The following is a 19,695-nucleotide window of genomic DNA, read 5'->3' as shown; positions in this document are numbered from 1 at the left end:
ATTAAAAATCGCCTAAGATCACAACCAAGAAAATCTAAACAACGGATTGAGTTAAAATACCTAAATAAATTAGCAAATCTAAAACCTGATGCTGTGTCAATTGATTTATTTTGTTAACTAGCAACATCTGTCTGTTCTTTAAGAAAACATGCGGTCACCAGTTTTTAACATCTCTTAATTTTTCACAATTGCAAATGTTTGTTTAGCTTAAATATTAGTTTTTAGTCAGTTACAAAAGTGTCATGTTTTTTCTTTTTCACCCAACGAACATAAGGATACTGATAAACGCAGGGCACAAGACTCTAGCTTTCTTTGTCTTCTTTGGAGCTCCTATGAAATAACAAGAGAAAAAATACTGTCAATTTCAACAGTATGATGAATAAATATTAATGGTAACACGTTACAATAAGATGTGATTTGATAACATTAATGTATTAACTAACAATACATTTATTACACAATTTATTATTCTTTGTTAATGTTAATAAAAATTCAGTCGTTCATTGTTCATGTTAGTTCACAGTGCATTAAAGTTTACAAACACAACCTGTTAGCTTGTATATCTGTATTTTAAGCTCTTTAACCTATAGTTGCACCGGCGCCACTGAAGTCATGTAGTAAGAGCGCTGCTAATTCAGTTTTAACGTGCATATGGAATGACTGCAGATGAGGCATTAAGTGCATGGCACTGCGACCAGCTGAACATTTTACAGAGTTTAATGTAGCAATGTGGTCGCTCAGTTTTTCAAGATCAGTTTTAATCGTGTAACTGTTAACAGATTTGAAGAGATTAAGTGTTACTACGCACAGGCCGTATTGATTGCAAATACAAAAATAAGACGAGTAAAGAAAAAACGGTACTTATTAAAATAATCACCCTTCACTTAAATATATGAACACAGAAAATCTCTGTTAACAGGTTAATGTAACATTTCCCATTCTAATGACTAGTAAAATAATGGCAACTTACTCTGATGAACACGGCTCTTCTCGGATAGCTGCGAGCGCTGCGTCGTTTGACAGGTTTCAGGGTTAAGGCGCAATACTGCCACCTGGAGGTCAACCAGGTACTGGCGCTGGAGTATTTACATGTGGTGTTATCATAAGAGTCCTGTTCATTTTAAATATTGCTGTTATTGCCAATACCGGTATATCGTCACACACTAAATTAACACGATATTGATAATTGTTGCTTTGAATATCACGGTTATCGTCAATACCGGTATATCACAACACCCCTAATAGAGACAATAAGAACAATATGGTCTAACAACAAAAACACTTGTTCTAACTCTTTCACACAACAGACTGACCCCTGCTAACTACACCTAAAACTGTTAGATATCTTGACTTTATCCGTGTGTTTAATGGCACTAGGCCTTCTTACACCATTGTTAGATATAAACCACAAAGTTTTTCATAGGGCTACGCTTTGAAACCAGAACAATTCCATGACTTTGCGTATTCTTTCTGTTTGAATTTGTTTACTGCAGTTTCACTGCTCTTGTTGTATTTTCCCATCTGATGGTAATTGTTAGGCCTTGTGCTTTGCTTCCTAGATTTTGCCGTGGTGTTAGAGGGCTCTTTGTTCATACTATATACGTCAATATTTCTGTGAATTTGCTTGATTTAATAAAATATGGCTTCAACCCGTCATCTTCATTCGAAAACATTTACGTTATATTATGAACACTGTCCTAGTTTATATCAGATATGAGACAGTTTCTTGATAATTATTTCCATCTACGCATGTACATTCTATTACGTACATTACGTACATTCATAAACTCACTCTTCAAAGACCAGCAGACAAGCAGTTACATCAACGTGTGGTTGATGTGTGGTTACACCCAGATATTTATCATGCTGATAAAGGTCGGTTCAGAAAAAAGTATGGTCATATACAACTATATAAGTATAGAACTATATCACAGCTACATGATCAGCCTAGTAATAATCTAAGATATGGACACTTTTTATTTAGCCTTTTAAGCTGGAATATGTTTTGAAAAAAATAAACTAAGTACAAGTCTTCTTTAAAAGGATAAACCAAGTACTGTTGAATAAAAAAAATCAGAATTTAGGTTACATTTGCAATTAACCCTCATAAGACCTGTTTTTCCTGTTTACACCTGTGTCCTTTGGGGTCAATATGACCCCAAAATTGAAAGAGTAATTGTAAAAAAACTATAAATTTTTAATCATACAAATAATATATATATATATATATATATATTTTTTTTTTTTTTTTGTTGTTTTTTTTTTTTGTTTACTTCTCATCTATACATTAATGCTGTGTTTTGGGAGATATGAAGAACTTTTGTACCTGTTTACCACAAAAAATCCTCAACTACATCATTAGCTTGCACGTGAAATATTAAATATTATGAATAAATCTCTTAAATGATCTAAATTTAATTTAAATCGTTTCTGGATATTGATCTAGGTGTAAGGTGTACAATTCTGCCATCTGGTGGTTAGAGAAAACTTGTAGAAATCACAGTTTTTGAAAGAATAGTGTAATGACCGTATATATCCAGCAGAGGCCCATAGAGAGCCATTAATTTTTCTGGAAGTGGTCAACTGCTCCTCTCACAACTTTTCTGATATATATTGTAAGTATATATTGCAACATTATAAAATACATTAAAAACAGTATTTTTCCCAAAGGTTAGAATTTGTTTTTGTTATTTGATGTATTTTGAAGAGCCCTCTTTTGCAATAATGGCACATAAATTTGCAGAAATGCCACACAAGTTGTCACTAAAACCTGATTGCAGGTACATATTTATTTCAATCTAAAAAAGTAAAATAAAAACAAATATTTTTTTACATAAATGTAAATAAAACCAAAAAAAAAAACTAAACTAAAATAAAAAACAACAACTGCAATAAGCATATGAATGGTGGGTATGTGTGTAATTTATTGATTTTTTTTGCCAATTTCTATAAAAAATGCTCTTTGTTGCAGTCACACGTGTGTGTTTTTGTGTGTGTGTGTGTGCGTGTAAGTGAGCATGTCTTTTCTACATTGCATTTGTGATCTAGTACCAGGTCTTCATTTCTGTGTGAAAATTTTCTGACTTATGCTGGATTTATTATTATTTTTTTGAAAAATTTTAAAGAAATATATATATAGATTTTTTCGCATTTCCCTTTCATTTTCAATTGGGGTCATATTGACCCCAAAGACCATATTAGTAAAAAAAAAATTACATACCTTCAGAACAACCGAATCAAGCCCATTTTTTTATTTATTTTTATGTGAATACAGATAGAAAATGTTGAAAAGTAACAAAATCTTATTCCACTGAGGTGAAGGGAAACATATTTTTTAACTAAAGAAGAGTTGATTGGGGTCATATTGACCCCAAGGTACTTAAGAGGGTTTTTAAATAAGTAAAATATTTTATTTAAAAACATTTAAGATTTCGTCTAAACAGTATTTTAATTTTTGAAAGATCTTATTTAAACTCTTAAGAGTATGCTTCAATAATAAAGTTTCTTACAATCAAGATGTTCACTCTGAAAAGGGGTAGCAGACTAACTTGACAAAAAAACAAAAAACAAAAAAAACTTACATTTTCTCACATTTACTGAGAGCACAGATCATTGCTAAGGAGAGCTCTTCCTGTCTCTTTCTTGTTGAGACACCTTTAAAAGTTGATGAAGCAGCAGAACGATTCACAGACAACGCAGCAGAACGATTTGCAGACAACATAGCAAACACAGCCACAAGCGTGAGTACAAAAACATACAGCAACATTAAAAATAAAAATAAATAAATCAGTTCAATAAAATTTTTAAAGGTGTTGTTTAGTATTAATTTGCAAGCGGTGATTAGAATAAACTGAATTGTTTGTTTGTATGTCATTTTCTGCCATTTTGTACTTTGCAGAATTCCACCATTCTGTCCATGACTTCTTCAAGATTATCTTATCCACTGAACTAAAAATATTTTGAGCACGAAAGACCAGATCATCAAATATATTAAATAAGCTGATGTGTCATATCAGACCCTAAGATGGCTGCAGTAGCACAATTAGCATCCACAATTAGGGGTGGTCTTAGCAAATCTGTATTTTTCTGCACTTTTCCAGCAAACCTTTTGTTGATTCCATTGGAGATTTTGGCAGATCACAAATTTTCATGTCCATGTGATTCTCAGATGAATACACCCCTAACAGGCCTAATATTCAGTGCTCCGGCGATTTTTCTTTTAGCTTTAATGCTTCTCTACTATTGGCATGTTAAATATGTTAAGAAAGAGAAACAAAAAACTCCTATAAATTTACTCCTAGGCACGTTTCCGCCTATTCTTTGGATCATTCTTTTGCTCATTGATGGGGAATATGTTGCCTGTAGTAAAACAGACTGGAAAGGAGAGTATGTGTTTGATGACAAACTAAAAATAAAATGGTGTAAACCTACCGAAATGATCCCTGGAAGAAATGAGACTACACTACAAAAACAGACTCTCGGCTATATCAATCACTCACAGGTACGTCACAGACTGTAGACGTTTATCTTAAGTTGTATTCATATGTTGCAGAAAGTGTTGTTTCTAAAATGGACTGATTTATTTATTTATTTTCCCTCCTCAGCGTGATGGTTTTATTGTGCTTCTGTCCTATAGCGTTTTGATTATTGTTGTGGTCAGTTTTACCTGCTGTTTGAACGCGAAAGAGCCAGAGGAACTGTCTCAGGAAGAAGATCATCTTTAACAGTAAAATTACACTGTCAAACTTCATAATAACATTTAAAATACATGGACTGAGGTTTAAGGACAAAGAATTAGTCATTTAATCATCCTCAAGTCATTCCAAACCTGTATGTCTTTTAAGTGAATTGTGTTCACATAATGTGATAAAAATACAAAATTATTTTCTTTCTTTCCTTTTTCTTGAGATAACTCCTTGATGGCTGAATGCTTTTATAACCAGCAGAAATATATTGCTTTGGTGTTTAGAAATAGTTAGATTTTGAAACTTGTTTCCAACACAACTTTATTAGAAAAGAAGAAAATGATTGAAGAGTGCATTATGGATGGATGGAAGCATGAATCTTATAAAATCCTTCCTAATTTTTGAATGCTTGACTGACTGTAACTTTCAGTTAAGGTTTTGTCAAACCAAGGTTTGTCTTGACCCTTGTGTTGAAAACCCTGTAGTACATTTGGTGTTCCTGATCAAAAATGACCAGCCTTTAAAAATTGCTTGTAAATCGCTTGCAATGCTGTATTATCACCAAATATTGTATTCAATCGTTCTTGTCAGCTTGTTTTCTTTCACTTAGCACATGTTTTGTATTTCTTTTTGTAATGGATTGATCCTAGGCCTGATTAATCTGAGTTTATTCACCTCAGTTTTTGAGTGAAAATAAAGCATTATTTGTGGATAATTGTCAATATTAAATAAAATATGAAAAAAGGCACTGTTTATCACACTAGTGTGCTTTAATGTTTAACCAGAAAGTTTGTTTTCAAATGCTTTTATTTTGTACAAAATGCAATGAAATCACACTTATGTTCCCTGTCAAAAATGACCAGCCTACAAAAAATAGCTTATAAATCTCTAATTATGCTATATTTTCACCAAATATTGGATTCAACCTTGTTGTCAGCTTGTTTTCTTTCAATTAGGACAGGTTTTGTGTTTATTTTTGAAAGTGGTTTATCGTAGGCCTCATTGATCTGAGGATAAAGTTAATCTCTCTGAAAAACAAAGTATGTAATATTCAAATACTTTGTTTTTGTACATGGACGTGTGTGAGTTAGTGTGGAAGAGTGTTTAGTGACCTTAAAAAATTTAGATGTATATTTCTTTGAATGAGACATGAAGAGAACAGGTAACTTTTTTAACAACAGATACAAATTTCACTCTCTTCCTCACGCAAAGCTATCGCAAGGCATCAGAGCACATGCAATTCAGCAATGAGTCATCTGGACTTTTTTGTACTGATTTGTGTCATTTTAAAAATAAATTATGTACAAAAAGGAAACAAATGAGAAGCGGCCAAACAAAATCATGCTGAAAGCTTTTTTATTTATTTATTTTTTATTGGCGATATCAACCTCAAATTTGGAACACAACTTGGTTAGATTTATGGCTTTGATTTTCTTGCAGTTTAGAGTAGAAAATGTTTGTATTTAATTTAAAATAGTATTTTTTTGTGCATTTTTCATAATATTAAACTTAAACTTCTATACCTTTTTCTAGTTTGGCTTTTTGTTTCCTTTTTTTTTTTTTTTTTTTTTTACCTTGGCAAGTGTCTGTGCTCCAAAGTATTCAAATTACGACAGTTAACGTTGGAAATTTAATTTTCAGGTATATGCTCAAAAAGTGCTTAACAGGTAATAAATAGATAATAACTATTCCATAAATATAATTTAGTACCAAAAATCCCCTATTATATATATATAATATAGTAAATTAATTTCATTTAATGAATGAATGAATGAATGAATAGATATTTACTTGTTATAAACAAGTAAGTCACTCAAGACTTAGTCAGTGATACACTGATGCATAAAACAGTTTAGGTTAAAGACTTTCACAAATGGGCATAAAAGTCAGGGCCATTTCTGTGGGAACAAGTGTTCATTCATATGCAATAACATGACGTGTGGTTTATCGGTTTGTCACTGTGGGTACAGAACAAACATTTCTCATGCATGCACAGCACATTTTAGCAGTCTAGCACATTTTCAGTAAGATGTTAATGGTGTGACATGACTATTTGTCTATGAAGTGCATAGCCTATCTCAGCTTATGTGGGAAAATGAATTTTCATTTACAATGGCAGCAAATGGGGCAAAATCCATGAATGTTAAAATACTAGGTAACACTTTAGAATACTGTTCCATCATTAATGAATAACTACACAGGAACAAATGACTAATGCACTATTAAAATTGTAGTATACTATTAAATAAGAACTACTGTTCCTGGAGAACTCCTAAAAACTACTATATGCACGTTAACAATTAATGTGAATTATGCATAATTAATTCTAAAATGAAGATCATGGTAACCCACTAGTAATGACTCAATGATTACCAAATCCTTCTAAATGAACTACTAATTACTTGGATCAGTATTCTAAAGTGAAAAGCATCATAACCCCTAATATTGGCTGACATCATTGTAAGCTTTTGAGATATATGTAAGGTTTTGGATAGTAATGACTCAAGTGTTACTACATCCTTCTGAAGAAGCTACTAATTATTTGGATCTGTATTCTAAAGTGAAGATCACGGTAACCCACTAGTAATGATTTAAGTATTACCAAATCTAGCAAAATGAATTACTAACCAGAACCTTACAAAAACCTCAAAAGTTTGCAATGACTTCAGTAATTACTAGGGAATTATCACTATCTTCACTTTAGAATACTGACCCAAAACATTAGTAATTCCTTTAGAAGGATGTAGTACCACCTGAATAATTACTATCCAATACTTTACAAAACCCTCAAAGCTTACAATAATTTCAGTCATTAGGATGTTATCATGATCTTCACTTTAGAGTACTGACTCAAATAATTAGTAATTCCTTCTGAAGAAATTGGTAATACTTGAGTCATATCCTAATGGGTTACCATAACCTTTACTTTAGAATTAGTTATACATTATGCATTATTCATATTAATTATGAATCTGTATACAGTAGTTCTTAGGGAAGTATGAAAACTACCACATTCAACTAATCACTATTACTTACTAATTCATTAATCGGAGTTCCTTTTTAGATACTAGTTACTAGAATGCTAATATTTCGTTACTCATGTGTTCTTGTGTAGTTATTCATTAATGATGGAACGGTATTCTAAAGTGTTACCAAATACTACATTGTACATTATAGCCACAAGACCCTTGATTCTAGAGTAGAAAAAAACAACAACAACAGCAACAAAAAACACTTAGGCCGCATGTCCACCAAAGCATTTTTTCAAAGCATCTAGTGTTTCAGTGGGAAGCATGCAATTGCACGTAGTCGTGCAGGCCTTTCAACAGAGCGCTTGGCATTTTCAGCCGTGGACACACAGCTTTCCTGATCTTTTCTGTGTAAAGTATCTAATTTTACAGCTTTGTTGCTGTAAAAATGATTTAAACAGCTTTGTGACACAAATAATACATACGTTTAAACATGAGGTGGTTGCACAGCTAGTCCAGCTCCTCCAGGCTCGTACATCCATACGTGCCCTCGCAAGGAGGTTTGGTCCGTCTCCCAACACAATCTCTAGAGCATGGAGAAGAAACCAGGAGATGGGCTGTTACACAAGGAGAGCTGGCCAGGACCATAGAAAGGCAACAACCAAGAAGCAGGACCAGTATCTTCTCCTTTGTGAAAGGAGGTACTGCCAGAGACCTCAAAAATGACTTTCAGCAGGCTACTGGTGTGCATGTTTCTGACCAAACTGTCAGAAACAGGCTCCATGAGGGTGGCATTAAGGTCTGACATCCTGACCTTTTCTCGTACAGCCCAGCATCATGCAGCTCGACTGGCACCAGAATTAGCAGGTCCACCATTGGTGCCCCATTCTCTTCACAGATGAGAGCAAGTTGACACTTAGAACGTGACAGATGTGAAAGAGTCTGGAGTGTTTCTTGAAATTGGTTTTGACTTTTTTTTCTGAGAGCACAAGTTATTGTTGAGAAAAGCAGTTTTCTTTCCTGTTAAAAGTGCCACCTTCAAGTGTAGATGCAGAGGCAGAAAGAGGCACACTACATCGCAAGTACAAACAAGACAAGCCAAAAGAGGAAGTCACTGGTCTCTGACTAATAAATAAATTAGACAAACACAGTCTAAATAACACAAACAGTTGCACTTTTCACATTTTTATTGAAACTATTGAGTAATCGCTCATAATGCAGATTGAGAAAAAAATGCACATATATATCTAATTCCAAAGGGTTTACAAAACTAACCCTAACCCTAACCCTAACTCTGATGTCAGATAAATGTTTATTCCTTTATTATACAACTTTTCAAAAAAGGTGGTCTTTTCAAATAGGTACTTTTTGGAGCATATATTTGTACCCAGAACTATATGATTCAGTTACTGATGTAGATAGATTATATTCTTCTTCATTTAAGGAGATCTTCCCTCCATTTAAAGATCTCATGGATTGGACTCCAGACATTTTCACAGACCACAAGAGAGAGAAGCAGTCAAAAGGATCATCAAACATCCCTCGGAAACTGACATAGCTTGCCAGACTAATGCATGATTTTCTACAACAAACTCCTGTTTTCAGCAAGTACTCCTCGCTGCAGACTGTAGCGTGGTGACGTCAGGTACCTACGTTACCTATGTATTTACCGTAAATACGCAGGTTCAATAATGGTTCATTCACTTCCAGAACATTTACTTACTTTTGTTTTCTTAAAAATGTGCGTTTGTGTTGGCTTTTAATTGTAATGATGCTTTGGTCATAATCACAGAGAGTGTCATTGCAAATGTGTGCGATTTCAAACATTTATGACATGTTTTATGATATGTGTTAGTATTCGACGTGACAGGGATTCTGCTGCTGGTCTTTAAAAGTCTTATTTCGCCTAAAATTAGCCTTTAAAGATGTATTAAAATAGAGCAGAAATACTTATATTAATAAAGTAATGAATTGCATGCATTGCAAAAAAATTAATAAATAAATACATACATACATACATTTATATATATATGTGTGTGTGTGTGTGTGTGTGTGTATGTATGTATGTATGTTTCTCATATTTGTCATCTTTTGCATTAACATTATCAAAAATTAATAGATACTGTAACAAATGTATTGTTCATTGTTAGTTCATGTTAATTAATACATTAACTAGTGTTAACAAATGACACCTTATTGTAAAGTGTTACCTCTTAAATTTACCTTCATGTTCATGACTTTTTAGGGACATTATCAGTGAGATGAAATTCAGAGAAGAGGCCCACTTCATGTGTCTAGACAGATAGTTCTTTAACTCCTTAACATGTAGTGAATACTGTAAAAAGTATTTGAGTGTCTGTCTCTCTTCTCATCTTTCTGTCTGTCTCATCTCAACTATCTGTTTTTTTTTTCCCTGATAGACTGTATTGCCCTCAACTGTAAAACTTTCAAATTGTTTCAGGCTATGCTTTCTCAAGCCAAGCCAACCTAAATTTTGACTTGACAAACTTTAATTTAGTTGGTTAATGATGATTATAAATTAAATCTCTTAGGTACTTTACAGACAAAGCAAACAACACTCTTTTTCTAACACCATCCTATAATATTTAAAAATACATTTAAAATATTTTCCTTGTATGGCTCTTTTGCCTTTCCTCAAAATGATTTAATATTGTTTGTTATTTTATGTAAATTAGGTGTCGTGAACTGGAGTGCATTTTCTGCACAATACAGACAGAAGTGCCGGGTGCCGTATTCACTGACCCAGTGCCTACGGTGCAGTGAGATACTGTATTTAAAGACTGCACACTAGGTATGTCAGGACTGACAGGAGGGGAGTTCTGTGTGGGTTGTATTCATTCAAAGAATGTGAGGGCTACTGCTCGGTTGATTGTTTTATCAGTGATGGAGGTGAATTACAGAATGAGCAGATGCAATTTTTTTTTTTCTTTCTCCTGTGTCATGTTTATAGTCTATAGTCTTAATCTATATTTGTATATACACAATTATATTTTCTGTTTTGTTCTTTTAAATAATAATTTTAAAAAAAGATCACTGTTATCAGTTTTTTTTTTTTTTGGAGGCACCATGTATAAAATGGGATGCAGACACTGAAAATATACTGTATGTGTAACAAGGCTGACGAGACGAGAGGCGTGCGGATCCATGTGCAGGCTTTTATTTACAGGCATGGTCAAAGATACAGGCAGGGTCGAAACAATGGCAAACAGGTATGGCAGGGACAAGACAAAGAGTAAACTTAGGGCAAACGTGGGTCGACGATCAGCGAACAGTATCCAAAGGGCAAGACAGGAGAGGGAAACCAAAAACGTCAGCGATAGTCCAGGCAGGGGAAAACACAATCCAACAAAGGCAAGGCTAGGCAAGGCAAGGCTAGGAAAACTAACGGGCTCTGTAGGGCAGCGATAGTGCATACGATACTCGGCGACGAGGGGGAGAATGTCCAGGCTTGAAATAGTGTGTGTGATTAGTGATGCTGTGTGATCAGGTGTGCGTGTGATTGTCCATGTGGTGAGCGGGTGACCTCTAGTGGTGAGTGACCGGGAGTGCAGACCAGATTCGTGACAGAGCCCCCCCCCCCAAAGAGCGGCTTCCAGACGCTCCACACAGTCTATAATCCAGGAGGGAGGTGGAGTGGAGGCGGAACAAGGGGGAGGGATGGAGGGCCAGGTCCCTGTGGTAGCGGAGTGATCTGGGACTGAGGTAGAGCTGGCAGAGCAGGAAGCCAGGGCAGAGTGGACGGGACTGGAACCCACCAGGGCGGAGCAGGCGGGACTGGGACCCACCAGGGCGGAGCCGGCGAGGACTGGGGCCCACCAGGGCGGAGCCGACAGAACAGGTGGAGCAGAAGACCACCACGGTGGAGCAGATAGCGCGGGAGCCCACCACGACGGATCAGGAACCCACAGCAGGGCCTGGGACCTAGGGAGAATGGAGACATAAGGAGGAGACAGAACATGCACAGACACAAGGACTGAGGTAGGGAACACAGAAAGTTCATGGTTAGTTTCCATAGCTGTGACAGGACAGAACGGGAGTTCATTGACGGCCTTCATAGCCGTGACAGGACAGAACGAGACTTCATTGACGGCCTCCATAGCCGTGACAGGACAGAACGAGAGTTCTTTGACGGCCTCCATAGCCGTGACAGGACAGAACGAGAGTTCATTGACGGCCTCCATAGCCGTGACAGCAGCTGCCGCCACCTCTGGAGGTTCTACAGCAGTAACCTCGGGACACAGGGAGAATTTAGTAACGGTCTCTTCGACCGCCACATAACAGGTTGAGAGTACATTACTGGGCGCCACCACCATACAAGGGGCCGACGCGAGCCCCGCCGCTTCTGGAGGTTCTGCAGCATGGACCGCCACCTCTGGAGAAGCTACAGCGGGTGCCACCACCTCGGGCAGTTCTGCGGTGGTGTACGCAGCCCAAACACAACATAAAGCGATCCCCATCACAGGAAGCACTTCAGACAGGGGAATCAGTTCAGGAACAGGAGGGCTAGAGTGATTGGGTTTGGGGATACCAGCTGTGCGTGCAGACACCAGCGGTGAATCCCTCATGCTGGATATCAGACTGGGATAATGAAAGACTGACCTTGATGATCTGGGTGTGTCAGCCCGGACGTGACCCTGTGACTCTGGAAGGTCAGCGGAGACGTGACCCGACTCTGGACGGTGCTTTGACTCTGGACGGACAGCTGTGACGTGCTGCTTTGACTCTGGACGGACAGCTGTGACGTGCTGCTTTGACTCTGGACGGACAGCTGTGACGTGCTGCTTTGACTCTGGACGGACAGCTGTGACGTGCTGCTGACTCTGGACGGACAGCTGTGACGTGCTGCTGTGACTCTGGACGGACAGCTGTGACGCGCTGCTGTGACTCTGGACGGACAGCTGTGACTCTGGACGGACAGCTGTGACGTGCTGCTGTGACTCTGGACGGACAGCTGTGACGTGCTGCTGTGACTCTGGACGGACAGCTGTGACGTGCTGTGACTCTGGACGGACAGCTGTGACGTGCTGCTGTGACTCTGGACGGACAGCTGTGACGTGCTGCTGTGACTCTGGACGGACAGCTGTGACGTGACTTGACTTTAGGAGATCAGCTGTGACGTACTGCTGTGACTCTGCACGAGCAGCTGTGACGTGCTGCTGTGACTCTGGACGAACAGCTGTGACGTAAAGTGACTCAGGACGAGCGGCCGGGACGTGCTGCTGTGACTCTGGACGAGCAGCTGAGACGTGAAGTGATTCTGGACGAACAGCCGTGACGTGCTGCTGGGACTCTGGACGAGCAGCTGAGACGTGAAGTGATTCTGGACAAACAGCCGTGACGTGAAGTGATTCTGGACGAACAGCCGTGAGGTGCTGCGGTGACTCTGGACGAACAGCCGTGACGTGACTTGATTTTAGGAGATCAGCTGAGACGTGACTCGGTTGATGACGACCAACTGTGACTTGGCTTGACTCTCTGACATCAACCGTGACTTGACTTGGTTCTTGAAGATCAGCTTTGACTTTTCTTGGTTCGTGACGATCAGCTTTGACTTGTCTCGACTTGTGAAGATCAGCTTTGTCTTGGCTTGATACATGAAGATCAGCTGTGACTTGACTTAGCTTGTGAAGATCAGCTGTGACTTCATTTGATTCGTGAAGATCAACGGTGACTTGACTTGGTTCCTTAAGATCAATTGTGGTTTGACTTGACTCTCTGACATCAACTGTGACTTGACTTGGTTCTTTAAGATCAATTGTGGCTTGACCTGACTCTCTGACATCAACTGTGACTTGACTTGGTTCGTGAAGATTAGCTCGGACTTGGCTTAACTCGAGAAGATCAGCTGTGACCTGAAGATCAGCCGTGACTTGACTTGATTTATGTAGATTGACTGTGACTTGATTTAGCGCTTTACTGGCAGCAATGACATGACGGGGTGTTGTTGTGGCTGCCATTTTGTGAATGGGCTCCGGTGTCGCTGCCATTTTAGTCACAAACGCGGTGTTATTTTCCTCCTCCGCAACACCCACAGTAAATGAAGAGCCAACACATAACAGAGCATAATCTAAAAACTGACTGAGTGAGGAACGTGGACCCTTACAAATAAGCTCTGATTTTAGTGGCTGATTAATGCAGTCACAGAAGAAATCAATCAAGACATCATCTGGAAAATCAGAATCATTAGCAATGTCTAGATACTCTTGCGTGAAGTCCTCAAGTGACCGTATACCCTGCTTGAGGGCTAATAATCGCCTTGAAGTGTACATACCAGGCCAGTATTGCTCATGAAAGCCGCTGGATCCTTGCGTGGCCGAGTATTCTGTAACAAGGCTGACGAGACGAGAGGCGTGCGGATCCATGTGCAGGCTTTTATTTACAGGCATGGTCAAAGATACAGGCAGGGTCGAAACAATGGCAAACAGGTATGGCAGGGACAAGACAAAGAGTAAACTTAGGGCAAGCGTGGGTCGACGATCAGCGAACAGTATCCAAAGGGCAAGACAGGAGAGGGAAACCAAAAACGTCAGCGATATTCCAGGCAGGGGAAAACAATCCAACAAAGGCAAGGCAAGGATAGGAAAACTAACGGGCTCTGTAGGGCAGCGATAGTGCATACGATACTCGGCGACGAGGGGGAGAATGTCCAGGCTTGAAATAGTGTGTGTGATTAGTGATGCTGTGTGATCAGGTGTGCGTGTGATTGTCTATGTGGTGAGCGGGTGACCTCTAGTGGTGAGTGACCGGGAGTGCAGACCAGATTCGTGACAGTATGTAGTCAATTGAATTTACAGAATTCGTGCTTCCATTTATCACAGCAAGTCTTCCAGGTCCTGAAGCAGCAAAACAGCCCCAGACCATCACACTACCACCACCATATTTTACTGTTGGTATGATGTTCTTTTTCTGAAATGCTGGGTTACTTTTACGCCAGATGTAATGGGGCACACACCTTCCAAGTAGTTCAACATTTGTCTCGTCAGTTCACAGCGTATTTTCCCAAAAGTCTTAGGGATCATCAAGATTTTTTCTGGCAAAACTGAGACGAGCCTTTATGTTCTTTTTGCTCAGCAGCGGTTTTCGTCTTGGAACTCTGCCATGCAGGCCATTTTTGCCTCGTCTCTATCTTATGGTGGAGTCATGAACACTGACCTTAACTGAGGCCTGCAGTTCTTTGGATGTTGTTGTTGTGGGGTCTTTTGTGATCTCTTGGATGAGTCGTCGCTGCACTCTTAGGGTAATTTTGGTCGGCCGGCCACTCCTGGGAAGGTTCACCACTGTTCCATGTTTTCACCATTTGTGGTGAATGGCTCTCACTGCGGTTCGCTGGAGTCCCAAAGCTTTAGAAATGGCTTTATAACCTTTTCCAGACTGATAGATCTGAAGATTATTTTCTTTCTCGTTTGTTCCTGAATTTCTTTGGATCTCAACCAGATGTGTAGCTTTTGAGGACCTTTTGGTCTACTTCACTTTGTCAGGCAGGTCCTATTTAAGTGATGTCTTGATTGTGAACAGGTGTGGCAGTAATCAGGCCTGGGTGTGGCTAGGGAAACTGAACTCAGGTGTGATAAACCACAGTTATGTTTTAACGGTTGGGGGGAGATAAACTCTTTTTCACACAGGGCCATGTGGGTTTGGGTTTTGTTTTCCCTTCATAAAAACAAAACAAAAAAAACCTTCATTTAAAAACTGCATGTTGTGTTTATCTGTGTTATATTTGATTATTATTTCAATTTGTTTGATGATCTGAAACATTAAAGTGTGACAAACATGCAAAAAAATAAAAAATCAGGAAGGGGGCCAACGCTTTTTCACACCACTGTATCTGGCAAGGCAACCTATGGCCTGATTTAAAGGGAGCATGTTCACACAAACAGCAGTTTAAAGATACATCTACCTTTTTGTTGTGAAATGTTCCTGTGTATTATACATGCATTTAATTCACTGGATTTCTTTGTAATTGTAATTTGTAATTGTATAAAAAAGGAAAGAAGTCATAATTATACCCGCAAACTGATTATTTTCAAATCAACATTTCATTTTGTTCTTACACAAACAATCTGTACAACAGACATTGAATGAAACAAAATTTACAGCACAATAAAAACAAAACAAAAAAAAAAAAAATTTTTTTGAATTACAAGTCTTAATTTCTCTGCAATAGCTATGAGAACATTCAGTCGTTGCAAGTAGATTGACAGCGGGACCTTTTGCAATCACATTTATGTATCACCAAGTCGACTATTCAAAATCTTATTCAAACGCTAATTGTTTCTCATGTGAACATATGTAAAAATTTATTTACATGGCACCTCAGTGATAACTCAGGGATTTGATGATTTATTCACAGTGGAGAAGAAAGATGTGTGATCATTACAAATCTTGGAACGCACTGCTGACATGGCCAGTTGCATGGTTGTCTGCTATAAATAAAATGTCATATGCTTGGAATAATAAATTTAAATGTAATATATACTATTTATTATTTATGTAAATCTCTGGTTTAAAAATAGGAAAATAGACCCACTATAGTTGAAATGGTTTTCTTAAATTTTATCTCTCAAAATGATGGGTGTCATTAAAAATGTGTAGATTAGCAGAAGTAAGTAAATGCAACATCTTATTTACATGAGTTAAACAAAGTTGCTTGGTTTACATTTTTATGTATGTAATTGTAGGCCTATACATATTTTAAAATTGTATTGCATACCTGTTACTGCCATAATAATGACCCATAATTGACAGTACCCAATCGCTGTGGTGGAGCAGTTATGAAATATTGCTCTGGTAAATACTTTCTAGCATTTCAGTATTTTTTTTTTTTCAGTAATATGCATGCAAAGTACAACAGTTAGTATATGGTGTTAAACGGTGGTCAAAAAGGATTTAAACAGTTAATTTTGAATGGGGATGTTTGGAGAAAAACACTGACATTCTGGATTCAGATGGCAATAAAATCACAGACTAACCCATGTAAATTTTGAAAATCGCTTGCGTCCCCATGAGAACCAATTACCATCTGAACCTGGCTATTATGTGCATTCATCAGGTGGAACCAAACACACCATGTTTTATACATCTCTATTTTTGCACCATTTTGGACTCGGCAGCATCAAGTCAAGTCAAGTCAAGTCGAGCTTTATTGTCATTCCGCTACATGCGAGGGCATACAATGGAACGAAATGTCGTGCCTCACAGGACCACGGTGCTACATAAATACAGGCATACAGCAATGAAGTAAAACAATATAAACCTATACACAACTATCCTACTGATAGATTTTGACTATAAATATACTATATATAATTTTTTTTTTTTACCTATACATAAACTAAAAAATACAAACTATACGAGTGCTTCAGATAAATACTGTACATGTGTGAAGAGAAACATTGTGAGTCAGCAGCTGGCTGGGGAACAGTGCAGGATGATTTGTAGTGCATGAGCATGTGCCCAGTCAGCAAACAAATTTGGCCCAGATTTGGCATGCATCTGGCACAGCTGGCATTCATCCGGCACTGGCATACAGCATGTGGGCCAAACATGGCCCGGGTTTGGCAGAGGTGGTACCGGGTTTAAGACGGCACACAAGACATGGGCCAGATGTCAAATGCAGTATTTGGCCCAGATGTCAAATACAGATATGTGGGCCACATAAGTATTGCCGATCTTGACCAATATTTAAAATCCATTTCAAATATTTTTGAGTAAAATGCCAATGTTTTCCCATACAGAAAGGTAATATATTCACATAAATGTGAAACTGTTAAATATATTTTTAAAATATATTTTTAAAATGCATAACATGAAGCTCATGTTGTGTGTTATTATGTGTTTACTTGTATGCAAAATTATATTCATGCCTCATATGATATTATATAATATATGATATTATATAGTATATTATAGAATAATATATTCTGTTGTTTTATATATATATATTCATATATTCATCTGCACTGGCATACAGCATGTGGGCCAAACACGGCCTGAGTTTGGCAGAGGTGGTACCAGGTTTAAGACGGCGCACAAGACATGGGCCAGATGTCAAATGTAGATATGTGGGCCACATAAGTATTGCCGATCTTGACCCACATTTAAAATCCATTTCAAATATTTTTGACTAAAATCCCAATGTTTTCCCATACAGAAAGGTAATATATTCACATATATGTGAAACACTGTTAAATATATTGAAATACATTTTGAAAATATATTTTTAAAATGCATAACATAAAGCTCATATTGTGTTTAATTGTGTTTACATGTGAAATTATATTCATGCCTCATATGATATGATATTATATTATATGTTATATTATAGAATAGTATATCCTGTTGTTTTATTTATATACAACTGACTTCAAACAATGTTTTGCATTCACTGCTTTCATATTCTCATTCAATTTACAGTTTGATATAGGCCTACTAAACAATACATGATGAAATTTCAGGACATTTTATTTGACTTTTGTACTATTTATGTAAATGCGTAACTTTGATGTGTTTTAGGCCATGTTGGCCGATCAGAAGCCTGAAAAAGTTTCAAGTAGGCGGAGATAACAGCGCAGGCTCCGACGTCACAAGCCAAAAACTCTGGTTTTGCTGTCTACATGATAACACTGCAACCGGAGTTTTTTTAAATCTTCACCCTGGCAGGAGTTTTCAAAATGTTCGGTTTCAGTGACTTGGTGCAGCGTTTGCTGAGGACGAACAGCCAAACCGCATAGAAAAAGCTGCTGTTTTGAAAATAACCACATTCGTGTGGACGGCCAATGAGCGCACGTGTTGAGCATTCAAATCGCATTTAAACTGGAGCGGAGGAGGTTACCATGGTAACAGGGCGTCAACTCACTCAGCTGACAAGTAGTGAGAGGGTGTCTCTCTGCTGTTTTCACTGCTTTCAGGTAAGTTTAGTCCCTAAAGTTACACAAATAATACATACAACTGTTCCTGACACTTTCTTACATGTTACTGACACGTTTCTGTTGAATCTTTACTTTACAGGAGTGGTATAAAAAGTGTCTTCAAAAAGACCATTAGCATCACAACCGTTAACTATAGAGGCTAACAATTAGAGGTAAGCTAACTTATAGATTTGAGCTCTTATTAATGAACGTTTGAGCTTTTAAGCACCTTTTATGTGTAGATGAGCGGCTTTGATAGTTTTGTAAATGTTTTGCTGATACTTTGTCAATAGATAAATGGAAGTCACTATAAGCTAATTAATTTAACCTAAAAGTCTGCACTGTGGGGTCAATCGGTGACGTCACTTACATGAACTAATGGGCTGAAACTATTTCAAACACGTTTTGAACTTTCATTGCAAACAAATATTGATAAATTGTACTGTGATTTCAGGAGCGTCAGAAAAAAATACCTAAAACAGGGGAAGTTACAAGAAAATTTGTAATGAGAGCTTCTGACAGAGATACAGGAAACAGGTGATCTGAGAAATCTTATTAAATAACTTTATATGAATTTTTCACAATATATTTCAACTATATCATCATGCATCTGTAAAACCTAAAAATATGAATTCTGGTATCTTAAGATTTTTTGTATGTTTTGTATATTATTATTATTATTATTATTATTATTATTGCATTTCACCTCTGCTGTAGTTTGTTTATTTCTAATAATCCTGACATTATATACTACATTTTGTTGGCTGTGTGACATATTGTTCCTATTCTTCCATGCTGATGGCTGTGCTGCAGAGCTGGAGCGGAACAGATCTCCTGTCGAAGAACATCTCCAAAGCGCCATGAACCATCTGAGTAAGTAAAACCTCAAACATTCAAAAGTTTGTCGAATATTTAAAAAAATATATCAAATAAATATCAAATATTTCCTGTATGTCCTACAAGGCCATCTTGTTTAACTCTGCTCTGAGGACACTTCATACACAACAACCTACAGAGGGGTCAATCATAATTCAAAAAAAGACTCAGATGATAATAAAAAAGTTCTTTGAAATTAAAATTAATAACGGTAAGACAGAACCAGTACTGTGAACG

General features: G+C 37.5%; 1 long non-coding RNA gene across 1 annotated transcript; it reads left to right on the top strand.

The window, feature by feature from the left end:
- Positions 1-3,668: 3,668 nt before the first annotated feature.
- On the top strand, positions 3,669-5,692 carry LOC131529712 (uncharacterized). The gene is made up of 3 exons (XR_009268188.1): positions 3,669-3,740; positions 3,899-4,501; positions 4,605-5,692. It is a non-coding gene; the product is annotated as an uncharacterized LOC131529712 (long non-coding RNA).
- The last annotated feature ends 14,003 nt before the right edge of the window (positions 5,693-19,695 follow it).

This window comes from Onychostoma macrolepis, chromosome 22, assembly GCF_012432095.1.
Source record: "Onychostoma macrolepis isolate SWU-2019 chromosome 22, ASM1243209v1, whole genome shotgun sequence".
NCBI classification, from domain to species: Eukaryota; Metazoa; Chordata; class Actinopteri; order Cypriniformes; family Cyprinidae; genus Onychostoma; species Onychostoma macrolepis.
This window is presented reverse-complemented; position numbering and strand designations above follow the sequence as displayed.